We start from the raw sequence: 12156 nt of genomic DNA, 5'->3' as shown, positions 1-12156 counted from the left end.
AGTCTCTGGGCACAAAACCGTCGATGCTTCGTCTACGTAGGCTATCGGGAGAAAGGCGAATTTGGGATCGTCCGAATATCTCGAAAGTTGCGTATCTTGTGAGTTTACTCGTCGCTCTTCGACGCGTGTTGCGGTCGAACGGGTAAACGGCGGGCTTGGATGCTCGCTCGAATCTTGAGTCCAATCCCACCGGATCGTCCACGTGTGCGTAACATTTGGTTTAACGAAATTCCCACTGTCCCTATCTCCGACGACGAAGAACCATAATTTCCTTTAGATATCGTCAACGCAAGCATGAGCCGAGCTACGTAAAATCTCTCGGTCGGTGGACGGCCCGGTGCTGGGCGTCGCACGACCGACGAAAAATTGCGCCCAATTTCAAGGTACCTGGGCACGTAGCTGCGCATTTTCCTCGACGCACGCCCATCGAGGGAGAACGAAACGTCGTCGGGAGACGTAGCGAAAACTCGTCACGTAGGGTCTAACGGGGAAACGAGAAATCCTCGGTCGGTGGACGCCCGGTGCGGGCGTCGCACGACCGACGAAAAAAAGTCAGCACAATTACAGAGTCTCTGGGCACAAAACCGCGACGCTTCGTCTACGTAGGCTATCGGGAGAAAGGCGAATTTGGGATCGTCCGAATATCTCGAAAGTTGCGTATCTTGTGAGTTTACTCGTCGCTCTTGACGCGTGTTGCGGTCGAACGGGTAAACGGCGGGCTTGGATGCTCGCTCGAATCTTGAGTCCAATCCCACCGGATCGTCCACGTGTGCGTAACATTTGGATTAACGAAATTCCCACTGTCCCTATCTCCGACGACGAAGAACCATAATTTCCTTTAGATATCGTCAACGCAAGCATGAGCGAGCTACGTAAAATCTCTCGGTCGGTGACGCCCGGTGCGGGCGTCGCACGACCGACGAAAAATTTCGCCCAATTTCAAGTACCTAGGGCACGTAGCTGCGCATTTTCCTCGACGCCACGCCATCGAGGGGAACGAACGTCGTCGGGAGACGTAGCGAAACTCGTCACGTAGCGGGTCTAACGGGGAAACGAGGAAATCCTCGGTCGGTGGACGCCCGGTGCGGGCGTCGCACGACCGACGAAAAAAAGTCAGCACAATTACAGAGTCTCTGGGCACAAAACCGCGATGCTTCGTCTACGTAGGCTATCGGGAGAAAGGCGAATTTGGGATCGTCCGAATATCTCGAAAGTTGCGTATCTTGTGAGTTTTACTCGTCGCTCTTGACCGCGTGTTGCGGTCGAAACGGGGTAAACGGCGGGCTTGGATGCCTCGCCTCGAATCTTGAGTCCAATCCCACCGGATCGTCCACGTGTGCGTAACATTTGGTTTAACGAAATTCCCACTGTCCCTATCTCGACGACGAAGAACCATAATTTCCTTTAGATATCGTCAACGCAAGCATGAGCGAGCTACGTAAAATCTCTCGGTCGGTGGACGCCCGGTGCGGGCGTCGCACGACCGACGAAAAATTTCGCCCAATTTCAAGGTACCTGGGCACGTAGCTGCGCATTTTCCTCGACCACGCACGCCATCGAGGGAACGAACGTCGTCGGGAGACGTAGCGAAACTCGTCACGTAGGGGTCTAACGGGGAAACGAGAAATCCTCGGTCGGTGGACGCCCGGTGCGGGCGTCGCACGACCGACGAAAAAAAGTCAGGCACAATTACAGAGTCTCTGGGCACAAAACCGCGATGCTTCGTCTACGTAGGCTATCGGGAGAAAGGCGAATTTGGGGATCGTCCGAATATCTCGAAAGTTGCGTATCTTGTGAGTTTACTCGTCGCTCTTGACGCGTGTTGCGGTCGAACGGGTAAACGGCGGCTTGGATGCTCGCTCGAATCTTGAGTCCAATCCCACCGGATCGTCCACGTGTGCGTAACATTTGGTTTAACGAAATTCCCACTGTCCCTATCTCCGACGACGAAGAACCATAATTTCCTTTAGATATCGTCAACGCAAGCATGAGCGAGCTACGTAAAATCTCTCGGTCGGTGGACGCCCGGTGCGGGCGTCGCACGACCGACGAAAAATTTCGCCCAATTTCAAGGTACCTGGGCACGTAGCTGCGCATTTTCCTCGACGCACGCCATCGAGGGAACGAACGTCGTCGGGAGACGTAGCGAAACTCGTCACGTAGGGTCTAACGGGGAAACGAGAAATCCTCGGTCGGTGGACGCCCGGTGCGGGCGTCGCACGACGACCGACAAAAAAAGTCAGCACAATTACAGAGTCTCTGGGCACAAAACCGCGACGCTTCGTCTACGTAGGCTATCGGGAGAAAGGCGAATTTGGGATCGTCCGAATATCTCGAAAGTTGCGTATCTTGTGAGTTTACTCGTCGCTCTTGACGCGTGTTGCGGTCGAACGGGTAAACGGCGGGCTTGGATGCTCGCTCGAATCTTGAGTCCAATCCCACCGGATCGTCCACGTGTGCGTAACATTTGGTTTAACGAAATTCCCACTGTCCCTATCTCCGACGACGAAGAACCATAATTTCCTTTAGATATCGTCAACGCAAGCATGAGCGAGCTACGTAAAATCTCTCGGTCGGTGGACGCCCGGTGCGGGCGTCGCACGACCGACGAAAAATTTCGCCCAATTTCAAGGTACCTGGGCACGTAGCTGCGCATTTTCCTCGACGCACGCCATCGAGGGAACGAACGTCGTCGGGAGACGTAGCGAAACTCGTCACGTAGGGTCTAACGGGGAAACGAGAAATCCCTCGGTCGGTGGACGCCCGGTGCGGGCGTCGCACGACCGACGAAAAAAAGTCAGCACAATTACAGAGTCTCTGGGCACAAAACCGCGACGCTTCGTCTACGTAGGCTATCGGGAGAAAGGCGAATTTGGGATCGTCCGAATATCTCGAAAGTTGCGTATCTTGTGAGTTTACTCGTCGCTCTTGACGCGTGTTGCGGTCGAACGGGTAAACGGCGGGCTTGGATGCTCGCTCGAATCTTGAGTCCAATCCCACCGGATCGTCCACGTGTGCGTAACATTTGGATTAACGAAATTCCCACTGTCCCTATCTCCGACGACGAAGAAACCATAATTTCCTTTAGATATCGTCAACGCAAGCATGAGCGAGCCTACGTAAAATCTCTCGGTCGGTGGACGCCCGGTGCGGGCGTCGCACGACCGACGAAATATTTCGCCCAATTTCAAGGTACCTGGGCACGTAGCTGCGCATTTTCCTCGACGCACGCCATCGAGGGAACGAACGTCGTCGGGAGACGTAGCGAAAACTCGTCACGTAGGGTCTAACGGGGAAACGAGAAATCCTCGGTCGGTGGACGCCCGGTGCGGGCGTCGCACGACCGACGAAAAAAAAGTCAGCACAATTACAGAGTCTCTGGGCACAAAACCGCGATGCTTCGTCTACGTAGGCTATCGGGAGAAAGGCGAATTTGGGATCGTCCGAATATCTCGAAAGTTGCGTATCTTGTGAGTTTACTCGTCGCTCTTGACGCGTGTTGCGGTCGAACGGGTAAACGGCGGGCTTGGATGCTCGCTCGAATCTTGAGTCCAATCCCACCGGATCGTCCACGTGTGCGTAACATTGGTTTAACGAAATTCCCACTGTCCCTATCTCCGACGACGAAGAACCATAATTTCCTTTAGATATCGTCAACGCAAGCATGAGCGAGCTACGTAAAATCTCTCGGTCGGTGGACGCCCGGTGCGGGCGTCGCACGACCGACGAAAAATTTCGCCCAATTTCAAGGTACCTGGGCACGTAGCTGCGCATTTTCCTCGACGCACGCCATCGAGGGAACGAACGTCGTCGGGAGACGTAGCGAAACTCGTCACGTAGGGTCTAACGGGGAAACGAGAAATCCCTCGGTCGGTGGACGCCCGGTGCGGGCGTCGCACGACCGACGAAAAAAAGTCAGCACAATTACAGAGTCTCTGGGCACAAAACCGCGATGCTTCGTCTACGTAGGCTATCGGGAGAAAGGCGAATTTGGGATCGTCCGAATATCTCGAAAGTTGCGTATCTTGTGAGTTTACTCGTCGCTCTTGGACGCGTGTTGCGGTCGAACGGGTAAACGGCGGGCTTGGATGCTCGCTCGAATCTTGAGTCCAATCCCACCGGATCGTCCACGTGTGCGTAACATTTGGTTTAACGAAATTCCCACTGTCCCTATCTCCGACGACGAAGAAACCATAATTTCCTTTAGATATCGTCAACGCAAGCATGAGCGAGCTACGTAAAATCTCTCGGTCGGTGGACGCCCGGTGCGGGCGTCGCACGACCGACGAAAAATTTCGCCCAATTTCAAGGTACCATGGGCACGTAGCTGCGCATTTTCCTCGACGCACGCCATCGAGGGAACGAACGTCGTCGGGAGACGTAGCGAAACTCGTCACGTAGGGTCTAACGGGGAAACGAGAAATCCTCGGTCGGTGGACGCCCGGTGCGGGCGTCGCACGACCGACGAAAAAAAAGTCAGCACAATTACAGAGTCTCTGGGCACAAAACCGCGATGCTTCGTCTACGTAGGCTATCGGGAGAAAGGCGAATTTGGGATCGTCCGAATATCTCGAAAGTTGCGTATCTTGTGAGTTTACTCGTCGCTCTTGACGCGTGTTGCGGTCGAACGGGTAAACGGCGGGCTTGGATGCTCGCTCGAATCTTGAGTCCAATCCCACCGGATCGTCCACGTGTGCGTAACATTTGGTTTAACGAAATTCCCACTGTCCCTATCTCCCGACGACGAAGAACCATAATTTCCTTTAGATATCGTCAACGCAAGCATGAGCGAGCTACGTAAAATCTCTCGGTCGGTGGACGCCCGGTGCGGGCGTCCGCACGACCGACGAAAAATTTCGCCCCAATTTCAAGGTACCTGGGCACGTAGCTGCGCATTTTCCTCGACGCACGCCATCGAGGGAACGAACGTCGTCGGGAGACGTAGCGAAACTCGTCACGTAGGGTCTAACGGGGAAACGAGAAAATCCTCGGTCGGTGGACGCCCGGTGCGGGCGTCGCACGACCGACGAAAAAAAAGTCAGCACAATTACAGAGTCTCTGGGCACAAAACCGCGATGCTTCGTCTACGTAGCGTATCGGGAGAAAGGCGAATTTGGGATCGTCCGAATATCTCGAAAGTTGCGTATCTTGTGAGTTTACTCGTCGCTCTTGACGCGTGTTGCGGTCGAACGGGTAAACGGCGGGCTTGGATGCTCGCTCGAATCTTGAGTCCAATCCCACCGGATCGTCCACGTGTGCGTAACATTTGGGTTTAACGAAATTCCCACTGTCCCTATCTCCGACGACGAAGAACATAATTTCCTTTAGATATCGTCAACGCAAGCATGAGCGAGCTACGTAAAATCTCTCGGTCGGTGGACGCCCGGTGCGGGCGTCGCACGACCGACGAAAAATTTCGCCCAATTTCAAGGTACCTGGGCACGTAGCTGCGCATTTTCCTCGACGCACGCCCATCGAGGGAACGAACGTCGTCGGGAGACGGTAGCGAAACTCGTCACGTAGGGTCTAACGGGGGAAACGAGAAATCCTCGGTCGGTGGACGCCCGGTGCGGGCGTCGCACGACCGACGAAAAAAAGTCAGCACAATTACAGAGTCTCTGGGCACAAAACCGCGACGCTTCGTCTACGTAGGCTATCGGGAGAAAGGCGAATTTGGGATCGTCCGAATATCTCGAAAGTTGCGTATCTTGTGAGTTTACTCGTCGCTCTTGACGCGTGTTGCGGTCGAACGGGTAAACGGCGGGCTTGGATGCTCGCTCGAATCTTGAGTCCAATCCCACCGGATCGTCCACGTGTGCGTAACATTTGGATTAACGAAATTCCCACTGTCCCTATCTCCGACGACGAAGAACCATAATTTCCTTTAGATATCGTCAACGCAAGCATGAGCGAGCTACGTAAAATCTCTCGGTCGGTGGACGCCCCGGTGCGGGCGTCGCACGACCGACGAAAAATTTCGCCCAATTTCAAGGTACCTGGGCACGTAGCTGCGCATTTTCCTCGACGCACGCCATCGAGGGAACGAACGTCGTCGGGAGACGTAGCGAAACTCGTCACGTAGGGTCTAACGGGGAAACGAGAAATCCTCGGTCGGTGGACGCCCGGTGCGGGCGTCGCACGACCGACGAAAAAAAGTCAGCACAATTACAGAGTCTCTGGGCACAAAACCGCGATGCTTCGTCTACGTAGGCTATCGGGAGAAAGGCGAATTTGGGATCGTCCGAATATCTCGAAAGTTGCGTATCTTGTGAGTTTACTCGTCGCTCTTGACGCGTGTTGCGGTCGAACGGGTAAACGGCGGGCTTGGATGCTCGCTCGAATCTTGAGTCCAATCCCACCGGATCGTCCACGTGTGCGTAACATTTGGTTTAACGAAATTCCCACTGTCCCTATCTCCGACGACGAAGAACCATAATTTCCTTTAGATATCGTCAACGCAAGCATGAGCGAGCTACGTAAAATCTCTCGGTCGGTGGACGCCCCGGTGCGGGCGTCGCACGACCGACGAAAAATTTCGCCCAATTTCAAGGTACCTGGGCACGTAGCTGCGCATTTTCCTCGACGCACGCCATCGAGGGAACGAACGTCGTCGGGAGACGTAGCGAAACTCGTCACGTAGGGTCTAACGGGGAAACGAGAAATCCTCGGTCGGTGGGACGCCCGGTGCGGGCGTCGCACGACCGACGAAAAAAAGTCAGCACAATTACAGAGTCTCTGGGCACAAAACCGCGATGCTTCGTCTACGTAGGCTATCGGGAGAAAGGCGAATTTGGGATCGTCCGAATATCTCGAAAGTTGCGTATCTTGTGAGTTTACTCGTCGCTCTTGACGCGTGTTGCGGTCGAACGGGTAAACGGCGGGCTTGGATGCTCGCTCGAATCTTGAGTCCCAATCCCACCGGATCGTCCACGTGTGCGTAACATTTGGTTTAACGAAATTCCCACTGTCCCCTATCTCCGACGACGAAGAACCATAATTTCCTTTAGATATCGTCAACGCAAGCATGAGCGAGCTACGTAAAATCTCTCGGTCGGTGGACGCCCGGTGCGGGCGTCGCACGACCGACGAAAAATTTCGCCCAATTTCAAGGTACCTGGGCACGTAGCTGCGCATTTTCCTCGAGCTCACGCCATCGAGGGAACGAACGTCGTCGGGAGACGTAGCGAAACTCGTCACGTAGGGTCTAACGGGGAAACGAGAAATCCTCGGTCGGTGGACGCCCGGTGCGGGCGTCGCACGACCGACGAAAAAAAGTCAGCACAATTACAGAGTCTCTGGGCACAAAACCGCGACGCTTCGTCTACGTAGGCTATCGGGAGAAAGGCGAATTTGGGATCGTCCGAATATCTCGAAAGTTGCGTATCTTGTGAGTTTACTCGTCGCTCTTGACGCGTGTTGCGGTCGAACGGGTAAACGGCGGGCTTGGATGCTCGCTCGAATCTTGAGTCCAATCCCACCGGATCGTCCACGTGTGCGTAACATTTGGTTTAACGAAAATTCCCACTGTCCCCTATCTCCGACGACGAAGAACCATAATTTCCTTTAGATATCGTCAACGCAAGCATGAGCGAGCTACGTAAAATCTCTCGGTCGGTGGACGCCCGGTGCGGGCGTCGCACGACCGACGAAAAATTTCGCCCAATTTCAAGGTACCTGGGCACGTAGCTGCGCATTTTCCCTCGACGCACGCCATCGAGGGAACGAACGTCGTCGGGAGACGTAGCGAAACTCGTCACGTAGGGTCTAACGGGGAAACGAGAAATCCTCGGTCGGTGGACGCCCGGTGCGGGCGTCGCACGACCGACGAAAAAAAAGTCAGCACAATTACAGAGTCTCTGGGCACAACAACCGCGACGCTTCGTCTACGTAGGCTATCGGGAGAAAGGCGAATTTGGGATCGTCCGAATATCTCGAAAGTTGCGTATCTTGTGAGTTTACTCGTCGCTCTTGACGCGTGTTGCGGTCGAACGGGTAAACGGCGGGCTTGGATGCTCGCCTCGAATCTTGAGTCCAATCCCACCGGATCGTCCACGTGTGCGTAACATTTGGATTAACGAAATTCCCACTGTCCCTATCTCCGACGACGAAGAACCATAATTTCCTTTAGATATCGTCAACGCAAGCATGAGCGAGCTACGTAAAATCTCTCGGTCGGTGGACGCCCGGTGCGGGGCGTCGCACGACCGACGAAATATTTCGCCCAATTTCAAGGTACCTGGGCACGTAGCTGCGCATTTTCCTCGACGCACGCCATCGAGGGAACGAACGTCGTCGGGAGACGTAGCGAAACTCGTCACGTAGGGTCTAACGGGGAAACGAGAAATCCTCGGTCGGTGGACGCCCGGTGCGGGCGTCGGCACGACCGACGAAAAAAAAGTCAGCACAATTACAGAGTCTCTGGGCACAAAACCCGCGATGCTTCGTCTACGTAGGCTATCGGAGAAAGGCGAATTTGGGATCGTCCGAATATCTCGAAAGTTGCGTATCTTGTGAGTTTACTCGTCGCTCTTGACGCGTGTTGCGGTCGAACGGGTAAACGGCGGGCTTGGATGCTCGCTCGAATCTTGAGTCCAATCCCACCGGATCGTCCACGTGTGCGTAACATTTGGTTTAACGAAATTCCCACTGTCCCTATCTCCGACGACGAAGAACCATAATTTCCTTTAGATATCGTCAACGCAAGCATGAGCGAGCTACGTAAAATCTCTCGGTCGGTGGACGCCCGGTGCGGGCGTCGCACGACCGACGAAAAATTTCGCCCAATTTCAAGGTACCTGGGCACGTAGCTGCGCATTTTCCTCGACGCACGCCATCGAGGGAACGAACGTCGTCGGGAGACGTAGCGAAACTCGTCTACGTAGGGTCTAACGGGGAAACGAGAAATCCTCGGTCGGTGGACGCCCGGTGCGGGCGTCGCACGACCGACGAAAAAAAGTCAGCACAATTACAGAGTCTCTGGGCACAAAACCGCGATGCTTCGTCTACGTAGGCTATCGGGAGAAAGGCGAATTTGGGATCGTCCGAATATCTCGAAAGTTGCGTATCTTGTGAGTTTACTCGTCGCTCTTGACGCGTGTTGCGGTCGAACGGGTAAACGGCGGGCTTGGATGCTCGCTCGAATCTTGAGTCCAATCCCACCGGATCGTCCACGTGTGCGTAACATTTGGTTTAACGAAATTCCCACTGTCCCTATCTCCGACGACGAAGAACCATAATTTCCTTTAGATATCGTCAACGCAAGCATGAGCGAGCTACGTAAAATCTCTCGGTCGGTGGACGCCCGGTGCGGGCGTCGCACGACCGACGAAAAATTTCGCCCAATTTCAAGGTACCTGGGCACGTAGCTGCGCATTTTCCTCGACGCACGCCATCGAGGGAACGAACGTCGTCGGGAGACGTAGCGAAACTCGTCACGTAGGGTCTAACGGGGGAAACGAGAAATCCTCGGTCGGTGGACGCCCGGTGCGGGCGTCGCACGACCGACGAAAAAAAGTCAGCACAATTACAGAGTCTCTGGGCACAAAACCGCGATGCTTCGTCTACGTAGGCTATCGGGAGAAAGGCGAATTTGGGATCGTCCGAATATCTCGAAAGTTGCGTATCTTGTGAGTTTACTCGTCGCTCTTGACGCGTGTTGCGGTCGAACGGGTAAACGGCGGGCTTGGATGCTCGCTCGAATCTTGAGTCCAATCCCACCGGATCGTCCACGTGTGCGTAACATTTGGTTTAACGAAATTCCCACTGTCCCTATCTCCGACGACGAAGAACCATAATTTTCCTTTAGATATCGTCAACGCAAGCATGAGCGAGCTACGTAAAATCTCTCGGTCGGTGGACGCCCGGTGCGGGGCGTCGCACGACCGACGAAAAATTTCGCCCAATTTCAAGGTACCTGGGCACGTAGCTGCGCATTTTTCCTCGACGCACGCCATCGAGGGAACGAACGTCGTCGGGAGACGTAGCGAAACTCGTCACGTAGGGTCTAACGGGGGAAACGAGAAATCCTCGGTCGGTGGACGCCCGGTGCGGGCGTCGCACGACCGACGAAAAAAAAGTCAGCACAATTACAGAGTCTCTGGGCACAAAAACCGCGACGCTTCGTCTACGTAGGCTATCGGGAGAAAGGCGAATTTGGGATCGTCCGAATATCTCGAAAGTTGCGTATCTTGTGAGTTTACTCGTCGCTCTTGACGCGTGTTGCGGGTCGAACGGGGTAAACGGCGGGCTTGGATGCTCGCTCGAATCTTGAGTCCAATCCCACCGGATCGTCCACGTGTGCGTAACATTTGGATTAACGAAATTCCCACTGTCCCTATCTCCGACGACGAAGAACCATAATTTCCTTTAGATATCGTCAACGCAAGCATGAGCGAGCTACGTAAAAATCTCTCGGTCGGTGGACGCCCGGTGCGGGGCGTCGCACGACCGACGAAATATTTCGCCCAATTTCAAGGTACCTGGGCACGTAGCTGCGCATTTTCCTCGACGCACGCCATCGAGGGAACGAACGTCGTCGGGAGACGTAGCGAAACTCGTCACGTAGGGTCTAACGGGGGAAACGAGAAATCCTCGGTCGGTGGACGCCCGGTGCGGGGCGTCGCACGACCGGACGAAAAAAAGTCAGCACAATTACAGAGTCTCTGGGCACAAAACCGCGATTGCTTCGTCTACGTAGGCCTATCGGGAGAAAAGGCGAATTTGGGATCGTCCCGAATATCTCGAAAGTTGCGTATCTTGTGAGTTTACTCGTCGCTCTTGACGCGTGTTGCGGTCGAACGGGTAAACGGCGGGCTTGGATGCTCGCTCGAATCTTGAGTCCAATCCCACCGGATCGTCCACGTGTGCGTAACATTTGGTTTAACGAAATTCCCACTGTCCCTATCTCCGACGACGAAGAACCATAATTTCCTTTAGATATCGTCAACGCAAGCATGAGCGAGCTACGTAAAATCTCTCGGTCGGTGGACGCCCGGTGCGGGCGTCGCACGACCGACGAAAAATTTCGCCCAATTTCAAGGTACCTGGGCACGTAGCTGCGCATTTTCCTCGACGCACGCCATCGAGGGAACGAACGTCGTCGGGAGACGTAGCGAAACTCGTCACGTAGGGTCTAACGGGGAAACGAGAAATCCTCGGTCGGTGGACGCCCGGTGCGGGCGTCGCACGACCGACGAAAAAAAGTCAGCACAATTACAGAGTCTCTGGGCACAAAACCGCGACGCTTCGTCTACGTAGGCTATCGGGAGAAAGGCGAATTTGGGATCGTCCGAATATCTCGAAAGTTGCGTATCTTGTGAGTTTACTCGTCGCTCTTGACGCGTGTTGCGGTCGAACGGGGTAAACGGCGGGCTTGGATGCTCGCTCGAATCTTGAGTCCAATCCCACCGGATCGTCCACGTGTGCGTAACATTTGGATTAACGAAATTCCCACTGTCCCTATCTCCGACGACGAAGAACCATAATTTCCTTTAGATATCGTCAACGCAAGCATGAGCGAGCTACGTAAAATCTCTCGGTCGGTGGACGCCCGGTGCGGCGCGTCGCACGACCGACGAAATATTTCGCCCAATTTCAAGGTACCTGGGCACGTAGCTGCGCATTTTCCTCGACGCACGCCATCGAGGGAACGAACGTCGTCGGGAGACGTAGCGAAACTCGTCACGTAGGGTCTAACGGGGAAACGAGAAATCCTCGGTCGGTGGACGCCCGGTGCGGGCGTCGCACGACCGACGAAAAAAAGTCAGCACAATTACAGAGTCTCTGGGCACAAAACCGCGACGCTTCGTCTACGTAGGCTATCGGGAGAAAGGCGAATTTGGGATCGTCCGAATATCTCGAAAGTTGCGTATCTTGTGAGTTTACTCGTCGCTCTTGACGCGTGTTGCGGTCGAACGGGGTAGAACGGCGGGCTTGGATGCTCGCTCGAATCTTGAGTCCAATCCCACCGGATCGTCCACGTGTGCGTAACATTTGGATTAACGAAATTCCCACTGTCCCTATCTCCGACGACGAAGAACCATAATTTCCTTTAGATATCGTCAACGCAAGCATGAGCGAGCTACGTAAAATCTCTCGGTCGGTGGACGCCCGGTGCGGGGCGTCGCACGACCGACGAAATATTTCGCCCAATTTCAA

This window comes from Venturia canescens, unplaced genomic scaffold (assembly GCF_019457755.1).
Source record: "Venturia canescens isolate UGA unplaced genomic scaffold, ASM1945775v1 PGA_scaffold_43__1_contigs__length_28036, whole genome shotgun sequence".
NCBI classification, from domain to species: domain Eukaryota; kingdom Metazoa; phylum Arthropoda; class Insecta; order Hymenoptera; family Ichneumonidae; genus Venturia; species Venturia canescens.
The sequence above is the reverse complement of the archived record's forward strand: the minus strand, read 5'-3'. Positions refer to the sequence as shown.